This window comes from Lagenorhynchus albirostris, chromosome X (assembly GCF_949774975.1).
Source record: "Lagenorhynchus albirostris chromosome X, mLagAlb1.1, whole genome shotgun sequence".
Taxonomy (NCBI): domain Eukaryota; kingdom Metazoa; phylum Chordata; class Mammalia; order Artiodactyla; family Delphinidae; genus Lagenorhynchus; species Lagenorhynchus albirostris.
Genome location: NC_083116.1, coordinates 85,177,239 through 85,201,771, shown reverse-complemented (window position 1 = coordinate 85,201,771; position 24,533 = coordinate 85,177,239). Strand labels below are relative to the sequence as shown.

The 24,533-nt window shown below is 37.6% G+C and overlaps 1 protein-coding gene across 2 annotated transcripts in view; it reads right to left on the bottom strand.

The window, feature by feature from the left end:
- WNK3 (WNK lysine deficient protein kinase 3) overlaps nt 1-24,533 on the bottom strand; it is a 147,327-nt gene that overhangs the window by 75,030 nt on the left and 47,764 nt on the right. The window lies entirely within an intron of this gene.

Sequence of the window (24,533 nt, the reverse complement as noted above, 5' to 3'; positions counted from 1 at the left end):
CACAGTAGCTTTATTTTATAAGAACCAAAAGCTAGAACAAATCATTTTTTAATTTAATGTAATTTTTTATACAGCAGGTTCTTATTAGTTACCCATTTTATACATATTAGTATATATATGTCAATCCCCATCTTAATATACATCAACAGACCGGATAACTGAACTGTGGTATATTCTACAACTGAACAACTCATAGAAAAAAAATGAAACGAACTACTGATACATGCAACAATGTGGATGAATGTCAGTGAACCTTCTAGGGAGCTGGAAACGCTCTATATCTTCATTTGCATTTCACAGAGGAATACATATGTAAAAACTCATCAAGCTGCACATTTAAGATTTGGATACTTCAATGTATATATGCCTTATATAATTCAATTTAAAAAACAGAAATCTTTTAAAAAGCTGGTATGATCCAATTCTGATAATAAATACTAAAAAATGTGTATGCATAGAGAAATGTCTGAAAATTTTCAAAGGTTTTAATTTCTCAGAGGTGGGATAACAGGTAATTTTACTTTCTTTATACTTTTCTGTATTTTCAAGAGGATTTATAAGAATAAAAGTTACTTTTGAAAAGCTATTTTCAGACTTCCCTGGTGGTCCAGTGGTTAAGAATCCACCTGCCATTGCAGGGGACACGGGTTTGATCCCTGGCCCAGGAAGATCCCACATACTGCAGAAAACCTAAGCCCATGCGCCACAACTACTGAGCTCATGCACCACAGCTACCGAAGCCCGCGCGCCTAGAGCCCATGCTCCACAACAAGAGAAACCATCCCAATGAGAACCCCGTGCACTGCAACGAAGAGTCACCCCTGCTTGCCACAACTAGAGAATGCCCGCGCACAGCAATGAAGACCCAGCGCAGCCAATAAATAAATAAAATTATTTAAATAAAAAGCTATTTTCATATGAGGAAATAAAATATCCATACCAAGACATATAAAAGATGTACACCAAATTTTTCACTTATGAGAGTAAAAAAATGCCACCTATAAGCACTTAGGAAAAAGGAAGCAAAAATCTGACTGGCTTTAGGTTTCTCTTGTGCAGCATTAACTCTAAGTCAACAGAACAAAATATCTTGTAGATATAAAGAAAAGGTTGTTAACTGATTTTTTGTGTACTCAGCCAAGTTATATTTCATGTATAAATGTAAACAAAGGGTCAGTTTCAGATACCCAAAGAATTAAAAATTGTACACCCAAGTAACCTTGAAAAATTACACAAAGCCGTTCTTCAAACTACATAGGTACTTACCAAAATTAAGAATCAAGAATAGGGAACTTGTGGTATAAATACTGGTGTTGTATACTAAAACCAATAATCAGTATTAAGTTCAAATAGTTAAAACTGTGTTTTAAAATTGGATGTACACATAAAATCTGAAAACAGGGCTTCCCTGGTGGCACAGTGGTTGAGAGTCCACCTGCCGATGCAGGGGACACAGGTTCGTGCCCTGGTCCGGGAAGATTCCACATGCCGCGGAGCGGCTAGGCCCGTGAGCCATGGCCGCTGAGCCTGCGCGTCCAGAGCCTGTGCTCCGCAACGGGAGAGGCCACAACAGTGAGAGGCCCGCGTACCGCAAAACAAAACAAAACAAAACAAAACAAAACCCTGAAAACATAACATGCATAGTATGATAAACTTTCATAATTGCTATCCCCCCAAAACAGTAGTCTGCCTTTTCCTTAAATACCTTATATAATAGTAATCTACAGATAATCAGCCTCTCAGCTCTTTCCACCAACCTCCGAAATCGAAGATTTCGACGGTGCTGCAATTTCGTAGGGCGGTTCCTTCCTGGAGAATGAGATCAACCTGAAAGGTTCCCATCCCTTCAAAATCCTCAATATTTCCAACTAATTTACATTACAGAAGGGCAAAGGCTGAATAATGTGGCTGTAAATCAATCCAAATGACTAATGTCCTCAACATTACCAGTTTCAACATTATGAAGATATACTAAGCAATATGTACCTTTTGGGAACATTTTTTGACAATGTTCAGCAAATACACCCACTGTTTAGACCAATTTCCCTTCAATTAGAGGAAAGTAATTTCACATAAATACAACATTGCACTAAATACCGTTTTTATATAAATGGTCTGATACCCTGGAAGCCACAATCTTTCTCTCCAGGGAAAGAAATAACTTTAATTATCAATTTTTACACAAACATTTTTATTTAATGGAATTAACTTCTTTTTTTTTTGGAATTAACTTCTTTATAGAGGAAGTTACAATGAATAGATTTAATGAGATGACACTGCTTGATATATAGTAGGTCCTCAATGTCAGCTCTCTAAGATTTATTCTTTCGAATACCTTAGAAACTGATTACATAACATATTAAAACTGTCTCTACCAGAATAAACTTGTTGATTGTTTTAATCATATGCATACACAGTAGGCCCGTGGATGTTTTTGAACAAACCGAACACTGGAGAATCTTTTGCCAGTTAACATCAGCATCATACACATTAACAGAATCCATTCCTCATATAGTTTCTACACTGTCCTGAAAGCACTAGAAGAATAGAAATATAACAAAAGAGAAGGTAAACATCTCAAAGGCACTGATACCTTCAGTAACTATCTTTACGGGTCTTAAACATACTATGGTTAGAATTAAAATCACCTGACTGAAGACTGAAACAAATATATTATTTCACTGATTAAGAAACCAGAGCTGAAAATTATAATGACTCCATTAAGATCAGCTATGAAACAGTAGTAAAAGAGGAAATGCTAATAAGAATCACAACTTCCAGAGTAATCTTACAAATATACAACTCAGATATGCTAACACGTAGATTTATCTGTGAAAACAATTAATACATGGTATCATTTCAATGACTCCTGATGCATTCAAAGTCTGAAATCTGGCCAATCCTGTCACTGCTTTTAAAAAAAAAAAAATCAACAAAAACCTGAATGAAACCCCTGCTAGTAGTTGTCAATGATAAATGTTTGCAACAACAAAAATCACAAAGTGACCTTTCCCTTAAAATGTTAATCCACATTACTCATGCAGATAAAAAATTCTAAGAGACTGATTCAATACAGTAACAATGAACACATACATCCACTCTGAAAAGCAACAGAAATGATGTTTTTAAAAAACTAGAAGAATAAAGTCATAACATCTCAGAAAAACTTGTAAATGGTGGAGAATCTCCAAAGGAACAGAAACCAATAGATCACATCCATAGGGAAACAGAATCTACAGAAACCAAAGCTTCAAACACATATACATATAGGAGAAAACTACTACAAAGTTAGGAGTGATTTGGGAAGCACCAAACCTACTCAACAGACACCAGAAGCATGAGGTGGCCTTGAGGAATTCATCAATTCATCAAATGGGAAGGTAAATGAAGAGCAACTGGGCAATTCTATCCACCCCCAACCCGCTGTTGTGCTAAGTAATGAGCAGCAATGAAATTTGCCCAAAAAACTCAAGCTGTAGCCTGGGAGGAAGGACAGATCTACAGGTGACAACTGAAGAAAATATGCTCCCTCGATAACCTGCCCCTCCTCTGCCAAGACTGGAGGGAGGCAGACTACTGTAAACAAATCAGAAAGGTGAGTAGGATCCTTAAATACAAAGGACCAGAAAATCAAGAATACCCAAACCCCTGAGAAACACCAAGGCTCAGAAGAAGAGAAGCACCAAATTCAACAGAGATTAAGAACTTTAGAACACTTAACTTCAAGTAGGTACTTAATGTTGCCTGGCAATCTTACTTCCTTTCATTCTACCATTCTCCTAGAAAACTATACCTTCTCCTCTATCCTCAAACTTTTAATACACACTCCCTTCCCAAACTCATGCTCAGATGACCTTGCTTCTACTTCACTGAGAAAATTAAAAAAGCAACAAGGAGAAAATTGCCATAAGCTACCACATCTACTCACCCAATAGCATTTGTGCCCATACTCTCTGCCTTTACCCATATTATTATGGACAACCTGTCTGGGCTCCTATGCTAAGGCTAGCCCCTTTATTTAGAAACTAAACTTTATCTCCTTCCACCTTCTCAAGGATATCACTCCAGTAATTCTCCTTTCTCTCTCCTACCTCACCATTTTTTCCCTCACACCTGAATCATTCCTATTACTAATATGATACTGTACCTCCTTTACAACAACCCTTTCGACCAGAGCTCACTGAGCACAACCAATTATGAAACTGGGGCAGGAAATAATAGAATAGGCCTGGAACATCTTCTTGTATAAAGATAAGTTCAAAGAATGATGGGGACCTGACAAAAGTACAAAAGAACCAGCTTGAAGAGGATCGCACTAGCCAAATCTGAGATAGCTGGTGCATCAAAATAAATAATGACTGCCAGGGTCCTGTGATCCAGGGACAACTTCATCGGGAGAACATACGGCGCGCCTCAGGATGTTGCAACGGTACACCAGCTTCTGCCACCACAGGCTCGCCCCGCATTCTGTACACCTCCCTCCCCCCAGGCCTGAGTGAGCCAGAGCCCCCTAATCAGCTGCTACTTTAACCGGGTCCTCTCTGAGCAAAGAACAGACGCCCTCAGGCAACCTACATGCAGAGGCAGGGCCAAATCCAAAGCTAAACCCCAGGAGCTGTGCAAACAAAGAAGAGGAAGGGAAATCTCTCCCAGCAGCCACGGGAGCAGCAGATTAAATCTACACAAACATCTTGATGTACCGTGCATCTCTGGAATACCTGAATAGACAACGAATCAAACCAAAACTAAGGCAGTGGACTTTGGAAGCAACTGTAGACATGGGGTTTGCTTTTTGCATCTAATTTGTTTCTGGTTTTATGTTTATCTTAGTTTAGTATTTACAGTATATTATCATTGGTAGATTTGTTTATTAATTTGGTTGCTCTCTTCCTTTTTTTTATATAGATACATATATTTTTTTTTCCTTTTTCTCTTCTTGTGTGTATGGGTGTGCTTCTTTGTCTGATTTTGTCTGTATAGCTTTCCTTTTACCATTTGTCCTAAGGTTCTGTCTGTCTGTTTTTATGTTTGTTTGTTTTAGCATAGTGTTTACCACTTGTTATCATTGCTGGATGTGTGTTCTGGTTTGATTGCTCTCTCTTTGTTTTTTCTTTTATTACTTTTACATATTTTATTAATTTTTAATAATTTTTAAATGTTAAAAATTTTAATAACTTTATTTTATTTTTTGTTTTTTCTTTCTTTTTTCTCCCTTTTCTTCTAAGCCCTATGGCTGACAGGATTTTGGCGTTCCAGCCAGGTGTCAGGACTGTGCCTCTGAGGTGGGAGAGCCAAGTTCAGGACACTGGCACACCAGAGACCTCCCAGCTCCACATAATATCAGACGGTGAAAGCTCTTCCGAGATCTTTGGAAAAGATCTCCATCTCAATGCTAAGACCCAGATCCACTCAACGACCAGCAAGCTCCAGTGCTGGACACACTATGCCAAACAATTAGCAAGACAGGAACACAACCCCACCCATTAGCAGAGAGGCTGCCTAAAATCATAAGGTCACACACACCCCCAAAACACACCACCGGACACAGTCCTGCACATCAGAAAGACAAGATCCAGCCTCATCCACCAAAACACAGGCACCACCCACCTCCACCAGGAAGCCTACACAACCCACTGAACTAACCTTAGCCACTGGGGGCAGACACCAAAAACAACGGGAACTATGAACCTACAGCCTGCAAAAATGAGACCCCCAAACACAGTAAGTTAAGCAAAATGAGAAGACAGAGAAACACACAGCAGATGAAGAAGCAAGGTAAAAACCCAACAGACCAAACAAATAAACAGGAAATAGGCAGTCTACCCGAAAAAGAATTCAGAGTAATGATACTAAAGATGATCCAAAATCTTGGAAATGGAATGGAGAAAATACAAGAAATGTTTAACAAGGACCAAGAAGAACTAAAGAGCAAACAAACAATAATGAACAACATAATAAATGAAATTTAAAACTCTCCAGAAGGAATCAATAGCAGAATAACTGAGGCAAAAGAACAGATAAGTGACCGGGAAGATAAAATAGTGCAAACAACTACCGAAGAGCAGAATAAAGGAAAAAGAATGAAAAGAATTGAGGACAGGCTCAGAGACCTCTGAGACAACATTAAACACAGGAACATTCAAATTATAGGGGTACCAGAAAAAGAAGAGAAAAAGAAAGGGACTTAGAAAATATTTGAAGAGATTATAGTTGAAAACTTTCCTAATATGGGAAAGGAAATAGTCAATGAAGTCCAGGAAGTGCAGAGAGTCCCATACAGGATAAATCCAAGGAGAAACACGCCAAGACACATATTAATCAAGCTATCAAAAATTAAATACAAAGAAAAAATATTAAAAGCAAAAAGGGAAAAAAACAAATAACATACAAAGAATCCCCATAAGGTTAACAGCTGATCTTTCAACAAAAACGCTGCAAGCCAGAAGAGAGTAGCAGGACATATTTAAAGTGATGAAGGGAAAAACCTACAACCAAGATTACTCTACCCAGAAAGGATCTCATTCAGATTTGACAGAGAAATTAAAACCTTTACAGACAAGCAATATCTAAGAGAATTCAGCACCAGCAAAACAGTTTCACAACAAATGCTAAAGGAACTTATCTAGGTAGGAAACACAAGAGAAGGAAAAGACCTACAATAACAAACCCAAAACAATAAAGAAAATGGTAATAGGAACATACATATCGATAACTGCCTTAAATGTAAATGGATTAAATGTTCCAACCAAAAGACACAGACTGGATGAATGGATACAAAAACAAGACCCACATATATGCTGTCAACAAGAAACCCACTTCAGACCTAGCAACAAAAACAGACTGAAAGCAAGGGGATGGAAAAAGATATTCCATGCAAATGGAAATCAAAAGAAAGCTCAAGTAGCAATTCTCATATCAGACAAAATTGACTTTAAAATAAAGACTATTACAAGAGACAAAGAAGGACACTACATAATGATCAAAGCATCAATCCAAGAAGAAGATACAACAGTTGTAAATATTTATGCACCCAACATAGGAGCAACTCAATACATAATGCAACTGCTCACAGCCATAAAAGGGGAAATTGAGAGTAACAAATCATAGTAGGGGACTTTAACACCCCACTTTCACCAATGGACAATAAACCAAAATGAAAATCAATAAGGAAACACAAGCTTTAAATGATACATTAAATGACATGGACTTCATTGATACTTATAGGAAATTCAAACCAAAAAGAACAGAATACACTTTCTTCTCAGGTGCTCATGTAACATTCTCCAGGATAGATCATATCTTTGGTCACAAATCAAGCCTTGGTACACTTAAGAAAACTGAAATCATATCAAGTATCATTTCTGACCACAACGCTATGAGACTAGATATCAATTACAGGAAAAAATCTGTAAAAAATACAAACACATGGAGGATAAACAGTACACTACTAAATAACCAAGAAATCACTGAAGAAATCAAAGAGGAAATCAAAAAATACCTAGAAACAAATGACAATGAAAACACGACGACCCAAAACCTATGGGATGCAGCAAAAGCAGTTCAGAGGGAAGTTTATAGCAAAACAATCTTACCTCAAGAAACATCTCAAATAATCAACTTAACCTTACACTTAAAACAATTAGAGAAAGAAAAACAAAAAATCCCCGAAGTTAGCAGAATGAAAGAAATCATAAAGATCAGATCAGAAATAAATGAAAAAGAAATGAAGGAAACAATAGCAAATATCAATAAACTAAAAGCTGGTTCTTTGAAAAGATAAACAAAATTGATAAACCATTAGCTAGACTCATCAAGTAAAAAGGGAGAAGACTCAAATCAATAGAATTAGAAATGAAAAAGAAGAAGTAACAACTGACACTGCAGAAATATAAAGGATCAGGAGAGATTACTACAACCAACTATATGTCAATAAAAGGGACAACCTGGAAGAAATGGACAAAATCTTAGAAAGGCACAACCTTCTGAGACTGAACGAGGAAGAAACAGAAAATATAAACAGACCAATCACAAGCACTGAAATTGAAACTGTGATTAAAAATCTTCCAACAAACAAAAGCCCAGGACCAGATGGCTTCACAGGCGAATTCTACCAAACATTTAGAGAAGAGCTAACACCTATCCTTCTCAAACTCTTCCACAATATAGCAGAGGGAGGAACACTCCCAAACTCATTCTATGAGTCCACCATCACCCTGATACCAAAACCAGACAAAGATGTCACCATGAAAGAAAGCTACAGGCCATTATCACTGATGAACATAGATGCAAAAATCCTCAACAAAATGCTAGCAAACAGAATCCAACAGCACATTAAAAGGATCATACACCGTGATCAGGTGGGGTTTATCCTAGGAATGCAAGGATTCTTCAATATATGCACATAAATCAATGTGTATACCATATTAACAAATTGAAGAAGAAAAACCGTATGATCATCTCAACAGACACTGAAAAAGCTTTTGACAAAATTCAACACCCATTTATGATACAAACCCTGCAGAAAGTAGGCATAGAGGGAACTTACCTCAGCATAACAAAGGCCATATATGACAAACCCACAGCCAACAACATTCTCAATGGTGACAAACTGAAAACATTTCCTCCAAGGTCAGGAACAAGACAAGGCTGTCCACTCTCACCACTATTATTCAACATAGTTTTAGAAGTTTAACTACAGCAATCAGAGAAGAAAAAGAAATAAGAGGAATTCAAACTGGAAAAGAAGATATAAAGCTGTAACTGTTTGCAAATGACATGATACTATACATAGAGAATCCTAAAGATGCTACCAGAAAACTACTAGAGATGATCAATGATTTGGTAGCAGGATATGAAATTAATGCACAGAAATCTCTTGCATTCCTATACACTAATGATGAAAAATCTGAAAGAGAAATTAAGGAATCACTCCCATTTACCACTGCAACAAAAAGAATAAAATACCTAGGAATAAACCTACCTAAGGAGACAAAAGACCTGTATGCAGAAAATTATAAGACACTGATGAGAGAAATTAAAGATGATACAAACAGATGGAGAGATATACCATGTTCTTGGATTGGAAGAATCAACATTGTGAAAATGACTATACTACCCAAAGCAATCTACAGATCAATGCAATCCCTAACAAATTACCAATGCCATTTTTCACAGAATTAGAACAAAAAATTTCACAATTTGCATGGAAACACAAAAAACCCTGAATAGCCAAAGCAATCTTGAGAAAGAAAATGGGGCGGGAGGCATCAGGCTCCTGGATTTCAGACTATACTACAAAGCTACAGTAATCAAGACAGTATGGCACTGGCACATAAACAGAAATATAGATCAATGGAACAGGATAGAAACCCCAGAGATAAACCCACACACATATGGTCACCTTATCTCTGATAAAGGAGGCAAGAATATACAATGGAGAAAAGACAGCCTGTTCAATAAGTGGTGCTGGGAAAACTGGACAGCTACATGTAAAAGAATGAAATTAGAACGCTCCCTAACACCATATAGAAAAATAAATTCAAAATGGATTAAAGACCTAAATGTAAGGCCAGATACTATAGAACTCTTAGAGGAAAACATAGGCAGAACACTCTATAACACAAACCACAGCAAGATTCTTTTTGACCCACCTCCTAGAGAAATGGAAATAAAAACAAAAATAAACAAATGGGACCTAATGAAACGTATAAGCTTTGCGCAACAAAGGAAAACATAAACAAGATGAACAAGATGAAAAGACAACCCTCAGAATGGGAGAAAACATTTGCAAACAAAGCCACTGACAAAGGATTAATCTCCAAAATTTACAAGCAGCTCATGCAGCTCAATATCAAAAAAACAAACAACCCAATCCAAAAATGGGCAGAAGTCCTAAATAGACATTTCTCCAAAGAAGATATACAGACTGCCAACAAACACATGAAAAAATGCTCAACATCATTAATCATTAGAGAAATGCAAATCAAAACTACAATGAGATATCATCTCACACCAGTCAGAATGGCCATCATCACAAAATCTAGAAACAATAAATGCTGAAGAGGGTGTGGAGAAAAGGGAACACTCTTGCACTGCTGGTGGGAATGTGAATTGGTACAGCCACTATGGAGAACAGTATGGAGGTTCCTTAAAAAACTACAAATAGAACTACCATATGACCCAGCAATCCCACTACTGGGCATATACCCTGAGAAAACCATAATTCAAAAAGAGTCATGTACCAAAATGTTCATTGCAGCTCTATTTACAATAGCCCGGAGATGGAAACAACCTAATCATCCATCATCAGATGAATGGATAAAGAAGATGTGGCACATATATACAATGGAATATTACTCAGCCATAAAAAGAAACGAAATTAAGTTGTTTGTAGTGAGGTGGATGGACTTAGAGTCTGTCACACAGAGTGAAGTAAGTCAGAAAGAGAAAACCAAATACCATATATGCTAACACATATATATGGAATCTAAAAGAAAAAAAATGGTTCTGAAGAACTTAGGGGCACAACAGGAATAAAGATGCCAATGTAGAGAATGGACTTGAGGACACGGGGAGGGGGAAGGGTAAGCTGGGACAAAGTGAAAGAGTGGCATGGACATATATACACTATCAAATGTAAAATAGATAGCTAGTGGGAAGCAGCTGCTTAGCACAGGGAGATCAGCTCGGTGCTTTGTGACCACCTAGAGGGGTGGGATAGGGAGGGTGGGAGGGAGGGAGATGCAAGAGGGAAGAGATATGGGGACATATTTATATGTATAACTGATTCACTTTGTTATAAAGCAGAAACTAACACACCATTGTAAAGCAAATACACTCCAATAAAAATGTTTAAAAAAATAGAATAAAATATAATGATACTATTTGATTATAACTCATAGAAGAAAATTAAAAGCCATACTGTTATATTTAAATAAATGGTAAATGGGTAAGAATGGAAAGCTGTAATCCAAATAATATATACAAAATCCAAAAATCACTATTTGGCAATCACCATAGTGATTGTTACTGGTAAGAAATTCTTCAATGGCTGCCAAAACCGTGAGTAAAAGTCTTATGATATACAGAGTCTCAAAGTAACTCCCCAGAAATTACCTAATTACAAAGTAATAAATGATAACTTCTCAGTGGAAAAACGTGGTAGATACTGCCTTAGCCCAGTGATCAAAATTAACATTACCAATAATAAAACAATGGACACTATGTGCCTCCTGATATGATACAATGAAAAGGACCCAACATCACTGTTACAGTATTCCTGCCACAAATGCATTAACCTGAATCCAATCACAGGGAAACATCAGACCATCCCATTTTTAATGAAATTCTACAAAATAACTGACCTATACTCATCAGAAACGTCAAGGTCATGAAAGACAGGGTAAAAAATTGTTCCAGATTAGAAGACACTATTAAAGAAGCATAACAATAAAATGCAACCAGTTATCCTGCATTAGATCCTGAACCAGAATTTTTTCTTTTGCTATTATGGAGAGGATTCATATATTTAGAAGAAATCTTCTTTGGAGAGTAGTTAAAAATGGAGAACCTTAGAGGCTTCAGGAACACCCCTTTAAACATCCCGCACAGAACAGCTGACTACAAAAGATTTCACTGCTACGGCAGGCATTCTTGAGATGTGAGGTGAGGCATTAATAACCTAGAAGTCACAAAGTTTACACACTTTAATTAAGGAAAGGAAGCCCAAATCAGCTACCAATGCTGATCAATCAGACCTTCATTTTTAAATGTAAGGTAACAACGAGAAAAAAAAAAAAGGCTAAACATGGGAGCAGATTTAGCAACCATTAAAATTAATAATACATACTCTATCCCAAAGGAATGGGCCAGGAATGTGGGAATAAGCAAATTAATGGAAAGAACTCAATTGTACGTCAACAGGAGAAAGGGAAAATGAGTGAACTAGAGCTATATATATCAACATGTAGCTTAATTAATCTTACAAACAATGTTGATTTTTTTAAAAAATTGGAGAAGAATGCATATGCTAGGATACCATTTACATGAAGTTTTAAGTCTTGTAAAAAAAATACGGTTTCCAGGAGACTGCAACTGCACTGATATTTTTTTATTTCTTAAGTTATGTGATGGGTATATGGGTCTTCCTTGTATTATAAATATTTTTGCATTATAAATATTTTTATAATTGTTTTTCAATATAAATATTGTATTATAAATATTTTAAGTCAAGAATGCAGATTAACTATTGAAATATTTTAGCGATATTTAATCTTGTTCCACAGGGAGTTCTTACACATACCAATTTTGTAATCCTTAATATAAAAGAATGCACCTGCTTTAAAAAGAAAAATATGTATATCAGTAGGCATCAATTCACGTCAGGTTTTCCATCAAATGAATTTTGGCAACAAACAGAAGAAAGTTCTTTCAGTATACTGAAACATAGAATTAAGGCATTAAGGACCTACAATAAGAAGAAATGGAGAAAGTCCCAATTATAGTAGGATACTTCAACACAGTTTTCTCAAAAAGTGGAAGAAAAACTGGACCAAAAAAAGTAAGAATACATTGAATTTGAATATTATAATTAAGAACCATGACATAACAAACATATAAAGAACTGGGGATGTTCCTCCAAGAACAGATAATATAAATCTTCAGCAAATAATGCACAAAAACATCAAATTCCAAAAAATAGCCATAGTCTGATTATAATGCCATAAATATAGAAATTAACAATAAAAATCTATCCAATTCAAAATTAATAATCATTTTAAATAAATTTTAAGAGGAAATCAATGTAATAATTTTAAACTTCTTATAAAAAAGATAAATTAATCAAAACACAAGTATTGTATAAGAATAGATCAAAGGAACAAAACAAAGAGTTGAGAAACGATTCAAGTATGTATAATAACTTCAGATATGATAAAGATACCATTTCAGATCAGCATGGAAATGATGGACTGTTTATTAATAAATGTGTTTGGACAAAAGTCTATGCATTTTGAGAAAATACAATTAGATCTCTACCTCACACAGTCCACAATAAAATAAAATCCAAACAGAATACAGAACTAGACAAAGACAAAATTTTTTAAGTATCAGATGAAAATACAGAAGAATACTTTATGCTCATGAGCCTTGCTAAGCAAGACACAAAATCTCAAACCAAAAACACATTTGACCTTATAAAGAATAAAAACTTTCTGTGTCACAAAGGACACGATAAGCTAATTAGGACACACTGGTAGAAAGTAATTGCAATACACTTAACAAAGGATTAGTATCAGAATGTATAAAGAAAACAAAGAAAGAAAGAGAAAGACCTCAACAGGCAAATGGGCAAATATAAATGGTATTTGCAAAGAAGAAAAATGAGTATTCAATAAACAAATGAAGACATAAACAACTATCGTATAACCATACAACTGAATACTATTCAATAATAAAAATAAGCAACTACTATACATGCAACAACATAAATGGATCTCAAGTTAATCTTAAAAGGTTACATATCATATGATTCTATTTATGTAACATTCTTGAAATGATGGTGATGGAGAACAGATCAGTGATTGCCAGGGGTTAGAGGTAGGGGGAGGGTGTGACTATAAGTGCGCAGCTCAAAGCAGTTTTTTAGGTGATGGATCTGTTCTGCATCCTGATGGTGGTGATTGTTATATACAAATCTATACAAGAAATAAATTCATAGAACTACAGATACACACAAAATAAGTGAGGGCATGTGAAATCCAAACAAGGTTTGTAGTTAACAGTATCATACCATTGTCAATTTCCTGGTTTTGATGATTGTACTATGGTAATATAAGATGTTAATACTGGGGAAAGCTGAGAGAAGGGTACTCAGGAACTCTCTGTACAATTTTGGCAACCTCTATATGAGTCTAAAATCATTTCAAAATAAAAATTTAAAAATAAATAAATGTATGAAGACATGCTCAACATTTCTAGTAATCAAGGGAATAGAAATTCAAATAATATATTATTTTTCACTTACCAGCCTAGCAAAAAATATCTGGTATTATCAAATATTGACAGTAAGACTGTACCACTGGCTGATGAGAATTTAAATTGGTCTAGTCCCTTGGGAAAGTAATGTGGCAATATATATTAAAGTAAAAAATGTATAGAACTTATGGTCCAGTAATTTTGCCCGTGTCTCCTCTAGCATGATCTACTTTGTTCTTTTTTTTTTTGTGGTACATGGGCCTCTCACTGCTGTGGCCTCTCCCATTGTGGAGCACAGGCTCCGGACGCGCAGGCTCAGTGGCCACGGCTCACGGACCCATCCGCTCCGTGGCATGTGGGATCTTCCCGGACCGGGGCACGAACCCGTGTCCCCAGCATCAGCAGGCGGACTCTCAACCACTGAGCCACCAGGGAAGCCCTACTTTGTTCATTTTAACACTAGTTAAAACAGTGAAAAACTGGAAACAGCCAAAATGTCCAGTGGTAGGAGGAATAGCTAAATAAACTGCAGTGTAGTCTTACTATGGAATACTATGGGGCAATTAAATAAAATCAAGTATATCTATATGTAATAACAGATATATTTCCAGAACACATAACTGAGTAAAAAATTTACAAAGTGACACATATGGTAGGATCTCTTTTATGCGCTTAAAGTAATAAAACAAACCAGAAAATGATGCTATATTTGGGCTAAGGGTACATATCTATGCATGTAATTACACCGAAAAAGATCTAGAATGAAACACACCAAACTAATAACAGAAAGGACAAGGACAAAGAGAGGGGTGGGGTTAAATGAGATTTCTCAGCATTGTTTTAAATTTTTTACCAGGAATTTATATTGGCATACTACTTATGTAATTAAAGTAAGTAGAAAAATTTTTTTAAGAAAATAGGATGCAAATATTGTGGTTGAGAATCAAAGTGATATTCAAACACTGTGATGAGTAGGGATGCAACTGCATACAAAATGCTGAGGTTTCATATTTATCTCCAGGAGCTGAAAATTGAAACCATCTAAACAGATGTTTGATTAGACCACAATGTCAACTGAAAAGGAACCAATCTCAACCACCAAAAGTACTAATGCACTAGTACTAACACATCACACTACAAGAGGTAAGAAACGCTAACCTCAGCAGTAGATAAAAATCGGATAAGTGGTTTTCCATATTATTTGATAAAACAATCAAAACCACAATTGGCACATCTGAACTCATGATTCACTTCCTGTCTCTTATATACCCTTGTTCATTGATACATGGGGAAATAAAATGGAGAAATAAGAACAAATCTTTGGTAAATGGAATATAATCTATAAAAAAGTGAATCACTATGTTGTACACCTGAAACTAATATTGTAAATCAACTATACTTCAATGTAAAAAAGAAGACAAAGTAGATTTAACCAGCTATGCATATTGTGAAATGTATCAAAGTCTTATTTGTTCAAATATCACAATTTTTTAAATTAATATAGAAAATAGAAGACAGATCTTAGGTTATCCACAAACACAAGTTCATTATAAATTTGTAAGTCCTGATTAGGCAACAAGAATGATAAAGATCAACAAAGAATCCTCTCCCATTGAGAGCAGGCTGATAGAGATATCTACAGTCATTCTTATTGATTATTCAACAAACATATAACAAGCAACTGTTGTAACAAACACTGTGCTAGGTGCTAGGAATACAGAGATAAATTGGGTACAGATCTCTGCCACAAAGAATTTCAGTTTTATTGGGGAGAAAGACATAAAATATAAGTACAGCTTGCTATTTGACCAGGATGAAGATCCCTCTCCCCTGTGCCTTGGCAATAAAAAAACCCCCAAACATCAGAAATTCATTCCATCCCTTTGTCATCAACTCTTAGAGGTTTACGGATGGGCATATAGTGGTTACCTCAATTAAGTGAGAGGTGATATTTTGCAGTGATAAAATATTAGGAAAGAGAGGTTATACTTCTGGTAATGGTCCCATAAGACCAAACCCCACACACAGAGATATCAACAAAAAGTGCTGGACAAATGTAAAAAAACAACTGTCTGAAAGCATAAGACAGCAATCAAAAGCAGGTAGAAACTGGTAGGAAGGCAACACTTGGAAGAAAGGAAGGATAGTAGATGAGTTTGCTATTTTTATGGCTTTTCATCTGGGGGCAAGCCCCATAGCAGCTAAAACTCAGAAGAAAACCCACATTCTTACAAGACTGAAGAGACAGAGGAAGGTGACTGGTAGTATAGAGGCTTCAAGACCCAAGAAGCTCCTGGTGCTTCACCACACAACAGAAAAAGATCCAGGCCATGAGTCTCCTGACCCTTCACCCAATGGCAGAAGGCAACTGAGGGCATTATGTCTCAGCCCTCTACCCAATGGCAGAGAGCCATGCAGACCCCACAACTCCTGACCTTCTACTCAGCAGTAAACAGTGGCCAGGTAAGTACTTCCGTACCCCAGTGGCACTGGCAGAGATCGAGTATTAAGGGTACCAGCATCAGATGGCCAGGAAAGAGGCCAGGGAAAATGCTCTCTGTCCTATGGGTCCAGTATCCTCCACTCCCCAAATCTAACACTTGGTAGCCCAAAGAAGCACCTTCCACTCCTGCAGGTAGCACCGATGGAAACCCAGCAAGAGCTCGAACAGAGCCAGAAGACCAAGCAGACCAGAATAGCATTACAAGAGTTCAGAAAACTAAATTATCATTGGAACTACATACAGCTCGCAAAAGTAGGATAGAATCTACAGGCTAAACTTATCAGGGCAAGTGCCTACTAAAATAGAAGATTTAAATATGATCAAGACAACATATATATACTACCGAACATAAAATAGTTGGCTGGTGGGAAGCAGCAGCATAGCACTTAAGTCTTAGGACTTAAGTCTGCCATTTTATTTTTTAAAAATATTTATTTATTTTATTTTTGGTTGTGTTGGGTCTTAGTTGCGGCACACAGGATCTTTTGTTGTGGTGTGCGGGCTTCTCTAGTTGTGGTGTGCCAGCTCCTGGGTGCGTGGGCCCTCTAGTTGCCCTGCCACATGTGGGATCTTAGTTCCCTGACCAGGGATGGAACCTGTGTCCCCTGCATTGGAAGGCGGATTCATAACCACTGGACCACCAGGGAAGTCCCGAGTCTGCCATTTTAGTATTTGCTTTTTCCCTATGGTTGTCTTTCCTCTGTTTCTCTTTTCTTGCCTTCCTGTGGGTTACTTGCAAATTTTTTAAGATTCCTTCTTGTTTTATGTATACTGTTTTGAGTATATTGGGCTGTAAGTTTACTTAGTGGTTGCTCTCTCTCTCTCTCTTTCTCTATGTTTATCCATGGTTGTCCAGTGGTTAGGACTCCAAGCTTTCACTGCCAAGGGCCTGGGTTCAATCCCTGGTTGGGGAACTAAGATCCCACAAGCTGTACAGCATGCAGCCAAAAATAAACAAATAAATAAAAATTAAAAAAACATAGAACAGGATAAATTAATCTATGGTGAAAAAAATCAACAGTGGTCAACTCTGGTGGGGTGGGGGGGCACTGACTGGGAAGGGGCATGAAGGAACTTTCCGTAGTAATGGCAATATTCTTTATTATGTGGGCAAGCTAGAGCCTACGGGCCAAATCTGGTGCACCAACCATTTTTGTGAATAAAGTTGTATTGGAACACAGCCATGCCAAATATTTTACATATTGTCTATGGCTGTTTTCATGCATGCAATAGCAGAGTTGAGTAAATGCAACAGAGACTACATAGCCCACAAATCCTAAAATAGTTACTATCTAGACCTTTGCCAACATCTGTTTTATATTTTGATAATGGTTTGGGTTACACAGGTGTAAGCATTTGTCAAAACTCACTGAATTATGATCTGTGCATTTTACAGAACATAAATTTAAACTAAAAAAATATATAAACAAATACTGAGTTCTAGTCAATGATATGCATGCTTAAGTGTTAATGGATGAAGTGTACTAATATCAGCAACTTTAATTTTGAAATGACCAGAAAAATAAGATGGACTAATAAATGGATAAAGGGGTGGATAGATATGTGATAGAGCAAATACAGCAGAAGTTAACTGCAGAATCTAGTTGGTAGGTATATGGGTGTTCACTTATTTTTTATCAACTTTTCTGTAACTTTGAAATTTTTCTTAATAAAATGTTGGGGGAAACTACTGGGCATATGCCCTGAGAAAACCATAATTCAGAAAGAGTCATGTACCACAATGTTCACTGCAGCTCTATTTACAATAGCCAGGACATGGAAGCAACCTAAGTGTCCATCAACAGATGAATGGATAAAGAAGATGTGGCACATATATACAATGGAATATTACTCAGCCATAAAAAGAAACGAAATTGAGTTATTTGTAGTGAGGTGGATGGACCTAGAGTCTGTCATACAGAGTGAAGTAAGTCAGAAGGAGAAAAACAAATACCGTATGCTAATACATATATATGGAATCTAAAAGAAAAAAAATGGTTCTGAAGAACCTAGGGGCACGACAGGAATAAAGATGCCAATGTAGAGAATGGACTTGAGGACACGGGGAGGGGGAAGGGTAAGCTGGGATGAAGTGAGAGAGTGGCATGGACATATATACACTACCAAATGTAAAATAGATAGCTAGTGGGAAGCAGCTGCGTAGCACAGGGAGATCAGCTCAGTGCTTTGTGACCACCTAGAGGGGTGGGATAGGGAGGGTGGGAGGGAGACGCAAGAGGGAGGAGATATGGGGTTATGTGTATATGTATAGCTGATTCACTTTGTTATAAAGCAGAAACTAACACACCATTGTAAAGCAATTATACTCCAATAAAGATGTTTAAAATAATAATAATAATAATAAAAGAAAATGTGGTATAGATATACAATGGAATATTACTCAGCCATAAAAAATGTTGGGGGAAATTTTTTTAATTAGGAAAGGAAAGTATACAACACTTGCCCACAGAAATGAACATTCCATTTTGAAATACCTTGTTAAGAAATTTATTCTAAAGAAATAAATCCCTAATAGCATGCTTTGTCTGAAGAAACTTCAACTCTAAAGATCTTTATTAATCCTTGATCATTCCTGTTAGAAGTCAGAGTGCACACATCAGAATTCATTATAATTTATGCCCTTGATGAAGAGGGAATTTTATAAAACACAATACTTGAGATCATAGCTGTTTGGAATAGTAATATCACCACTAAAATACTCTTCCCGCATAGCACACCTATTATCTAAGGACCTCATACATTTTATTAGCAAAACCCAATAAATTCAGAGTCTTTAGAGATACCTGAAGCAGAACAGAAGAGAAAAAAAATAAACTGGATTCTCAGTTCCTTCCTTTAATTAATTCAATCAATCCCCTGAGTTAATTATATCTCACTGAAGTCATCATGCTCTTTTTCTCAAATTTTGGCAGGGAGGATAGCTATCTTACAAAGAGGACGAATAGTGTATAATGATTAAGGGCACAACCTCTGCAGCCAGGTAGTCTGGGTTCAAATCCTGGCCCTCCCGTATGACACTGGGTAAGTTATTTAACCTCTCTGAACCTCAGTTACCCCTAATGACAGCTACTATTCATAGGGTTGTTGTGAGGACAGTGCACATAAAGCCATTAGAATAGTATTTAGTACCTAAGAATCACTCAATAGTGTTCACTATTATCATCTCATAAAGGCAAATGCTTTATTATAAATGTAGAACAATAAGATAGCCATAGGCTTGTAACATACTAGGACTAACAGGCCTTCTTGCTGTTCTTCGAACATCCCAGACCCACTCCTCCCTCAAAGCCCTTGCACTGGTTATTCCCTCTACCTGAAATGTGTGCTATGGACTCTCTCATCTCCTTCAAGTGTGTGCTCAATTGTCAACCTTCTCAATGAGGCCTACCCTGATCTCCACCTTATTTAGAATTGCAACCCACTTTCCTCCTTACCCTGCTCCACATTTCCCCCAATCTCCCTGTACTGTATTATATAATTTACTTTTTATACTATTATGGTTAGTGACAGTCTACCCACATTAGGCAACAAAACTCAATGACAGAAGGGATTTTTGTCTTTTATTCACTGATACATCCCAAGTAGGTGTTCAAATATTTTTTGTTAGCATCATCCAGTCTACCCCTTCACTTTACAGATGAGGAAACTCCAAAAAGACTCGAATCAAAGCTACCCAGTGAGTAAGGAAAAAAGGCAGGAACAAGGACTGTGACTTCCAGTCTGGTGCCATTTCTACTATAGCTCACTATCTCCTTGACCCTTGAACATTACAGAAAATTCACAATCATCTATATTTTCCCCCCAGCAGGATTTACCTTTGGAATTTCTTGGCCTTGCAAATACTGCTGTGTCTGTAACACAGAAATGCTCTGAGAGGCAGTAGAAGCCTGTACTGGAATACTAAGTGGCGACAGATGAACAGAAGATGGCTGATTTGTAAGGGCTATCCCAGAGCTTGGATGAGGGTCTGGTGTTGTAATTGTGTTTCTGATGACCCACAAACAAGCGCTAAGCTAGAAGATGACTGCCACTGTGGCTGGACAGAAGACTGCTGCTGAATGCATGCTGGCTGGTGCTGTGCTCGGTTTCATTGCAGGGGAAAGGTTTGACTGCTGTCTAATGCCTGAAGCACTTGAGGCTGCTCTAAAGGCTGTATTACATATTGTTCCATTGCCGCTAGTTGCAACTGTTCTTGCAAAGGAGGTGTAATCTGGACCATGTTTGTAATGGCCTTTGGAATACCTGTAATGGCTGAATGTGGTTAGTTGCCTGTGAATGAGGTACCTGCTGCTGGAAAGCAGCATGTTGGCTATATAAAGACTGCTGTTGATTTATGGGACCTTCTTGAGTAGACAACTGATGGGTTTTCTGCGCTTGCCTATGAGATGAATGAGTCATCTGCTGATGATGAATGAAACCTGAGTGAGAAACCTGGCTTGGTGTTACATGTGATTGGGAAAGCTGTGCAGAGAAGTGTGGGGGCTGGATCTGGGCCTCTGAGGAGGCCTGCTGAATGAAGGACATTTGTGCAGGGTGTTGAAGCTGTCCTTCCACAGCCATCTGAGATGTAACACTGACTGGGCTTTTAGCTGCTGGTACCCAAAACTGACATCTGCTTAGGATAGAAATGCTGAATTCTGCACATTAAATAAAGGCTCAATAGAATGTGTTTGTGTATCTAAGGTTAATGATAAATAATGTTAAATGTCTTATGTCTTTTGTTCCAAGGCTGAAGAACCTTGGGGTTGTGTTAAATAGGCTTGTTGCTCAGAAGTCTGTGCTACATAAAGTGGTACTAAGTATAAGTCCTGATCTGCTGAGTTTGTAATATGTACTTGCCTGCTATCAGAAGGGTTTACTGTGTATACTTGCTGGGTTATGAAGGCTGCCTGTTCAGTTGTCTGGATGGTATAAACAGCATGTCCTGAATAAGGGACATACTCAAGTGCCTGGTAAGCAGGCTGTTCCACAGGTTGCACAGGGTAAGCTGCTTGGATTATACATCCTGGCTGGTCTGGAAAAGGTGACCGAACCAGAGGTTGCACTGTATAAACAGGCTGCCCCTAGGCCGGGACCAAATAAGAGGGCTGTGCCACAGGTGGGACTGGATAAGAAGAAGCATGTATAGAATAGGTTGGCTGTGATATCAGTGGTTGTACAGTGTAAAGAGGATGCTCTGGGGCTGGCAGTGAATAAACAGGCTGTGTTGGAGCCTTCATTGGGTAAGTGGCTGTGATGGGTAAGAAGCTTATTCCTGGGGAAGTATCACAAAGGGCAGCTACTCAGGAGCCTTCAATGGGAAAGATGGCAGTTCTGCAGGTGGTCCTGAATAAGTGTGTTGAACAGAATAAAATGGCTGTTCCAGGGACTGAATCACACTTTCAGTACTACCCTTTGACTGCTGCTGACTTACATGAGTTCCAGATTTTCATAGTACAATCCTGCTGAACATTTTTCTGTGGTGATGCCATAATCTTAGGTTGTAAAATTAATGGCTACTGCTGAATAGAGGCTTGGAAACAAGGCTTCTTCAAACGCACAGTCTGGCTTTGTGGCGCTGAAGAACCGGGAATTATAGACTCCTGATGTATCACTGAGTATGGCTGGGATATTGAATGTATCTTTTGTGAGAAGGGTGATGGGCTCCCGAATGCCCCCCAATGGAATTAGAAGGGAGCTGAGCTGTACCAGCAGCATTCTGTGCACTGCTCACATGTTGGGCAAAAGAATGATTCAACAAAGCTTGAGGGTGATTAACTAACAAGAAACTAGGAATTTGATTGGCATTTGGTAATTTGGTTAATGCCTGATTCCCATTTCTAGGGTCAGGCTCAAGTTGAAGACCAACTGTTGGATCCTGGGAAGTCATTTGTGAAGCAAGCAATATCTGAGGAGAAACTACAGAAAAGACTGGTTGTGGAACTCCAGTAACTGACAAGTCTAAAGTCATAGGTTGAGCTGAAATTTGTCCATCTGCTCCAAAGGTCAGCTATAGTTCCTAATGCTGGTGCAAGGAAAATTCAAATTATAAATGCATATACCATGGGAATTCCCTGGCGTCCACTGGTTAGGGCTTGGTGCTCTCACTGCCAGGGACCCAGGTTCAATCCCAGGTTGGGGAACTAAGATCCTGCAAGCTGCACAGTGAGGCCAAAAAACCTTTTTTTTATTAAAAAATAAAATAAATGCATATACCATGCTCATTTTAATGGTCCCAGACAGAATGATAGATAAAATAATGCTATGTTGTAAAAATTTCAGGGACTTCCCTGGTGGTGCAGTGGTTAAGAATCCACCTGCCAATGCAGGGGACACAGGTTCAATCCCTGGTCCGGGAAGATCCCACATGCCATGGAGCAACTAAGCCCGTGTGCCACAACTACTGAGCCTGTGCTCTAGAGCCCACGCGCCACAACTACTGAAGCCCGCATGCCTGGAGCCCATGCTCCACAACAAGAGAAGCCACCTTATTGAGAAGCCCACGCACAATAACAAAGAGTAGCCCCCGTTCACCACAACTAGCGAAAGCCCGTGCACAGCAATGAAGACCCAAAGCAGCCAAAAATAAATTTAAAAAAATTTTCAGAAGGTTATCAAAAAGGTGCTGGGTATAGCATTAGTCCTATAAAAATCCTAATACCATGAGTAAATGCTAATTGAATACACTAAGGGACTGAGACCAGTCCCCAGGCAACATATTGCTCATGGCTTCTCATTTATTGCACTTGCCACATAACTCATTCAAACCCTGGCAGAAATTCAGAGTAATTGAATCTGACACCTTCACACACCAGACAGTGGAAGTTCAAAAGGATTTCAATATCATAGTTAAAGGGAACAGAGAAGCTCTCTCAAGAGGAGAGGAGTGAGTTGGCTGAATACATATAGGCTGGCTGTAATAATTCCTAGAACTTGAACCACCACATTCATAAAAAGACCCCCACTGGTTAAAGTGCTTGCTTATGTGGATTCTATATATTAGGTGAAAAAGGCAGGCTACAAAATAGTATGTATGTGATATACATATGTATGTATAAACAAAGTTATATATGTATACACAGAAAAAAAAGACAAATCTAGAGTCTCTACCACCAAATGTAAACAATAATTTATTTCTAGCTGGAGAGATAGTAGGTGATTTTCACTGTCTTCTTTATAACTTTATAGGCTTTATTTTAAATAGGTAAATAACACTTTCATAAAGTTTTTAAACTTCTTTTAAAAATTTTGGAAACACATTTCAAAATACACATGCCTGTATATTTACGTGGTTGAACCTAAGTTAATTTAAGCATCCATCCAACACACTTCGCATTATAGTCTTAAAAAGAGATAAATCCAACCACAACATAAGCTCAAGTATGAACATATACCATATAAGCTACAAATACTAGCCAAACACCATGCACTGTCAACCATATCAGATTAAATATACCCCCAGCAGATTTTAAATGCATCTGGCATTTGTCAAGTACATGTATGTTTTCCCCTACAAGTCTGTGAGTTCTTCAGGGCAAGGACCATATTTTATCTCATTTTATATCCCCAGAGATGATGGTCATTAAAAGTTTGTTGATGAACTATGACTATATACCAATCTCTTAAAAGCAACAGATCACCAGCTGCTAACTAAATCACATACAGAGAATGCCTAGGAGCTCAGACCAACTCATTCCCAAAGAGAGAAGAGACACACAGGGGATGGTAGGGTTGAGGAAAGAAAATGGGATAAGAAAGAAAAGCCCAACCATGTATCCAGAGTCCATAACCTAGGAAACCAGGATATAGTCTTGATATATGAACTCTCACAAAGACTGTGTACTCGTTGTCAGAAATGAGTACCATTGACTTTGAGAGTCTAAATGACAAAAACACTTATTTCTCCTACAGAAATAAACGTGAACCAAAAGAGTCAAGAATTTAGATGAAAGTGCTTAAAATTATAAGAGTCTATGAAATACTATTTCTACTTAACTACCAAAGACATCCCTCTACATTCAAACCAGGCTGGAAAAGTCCAATACAAAAAACAAAC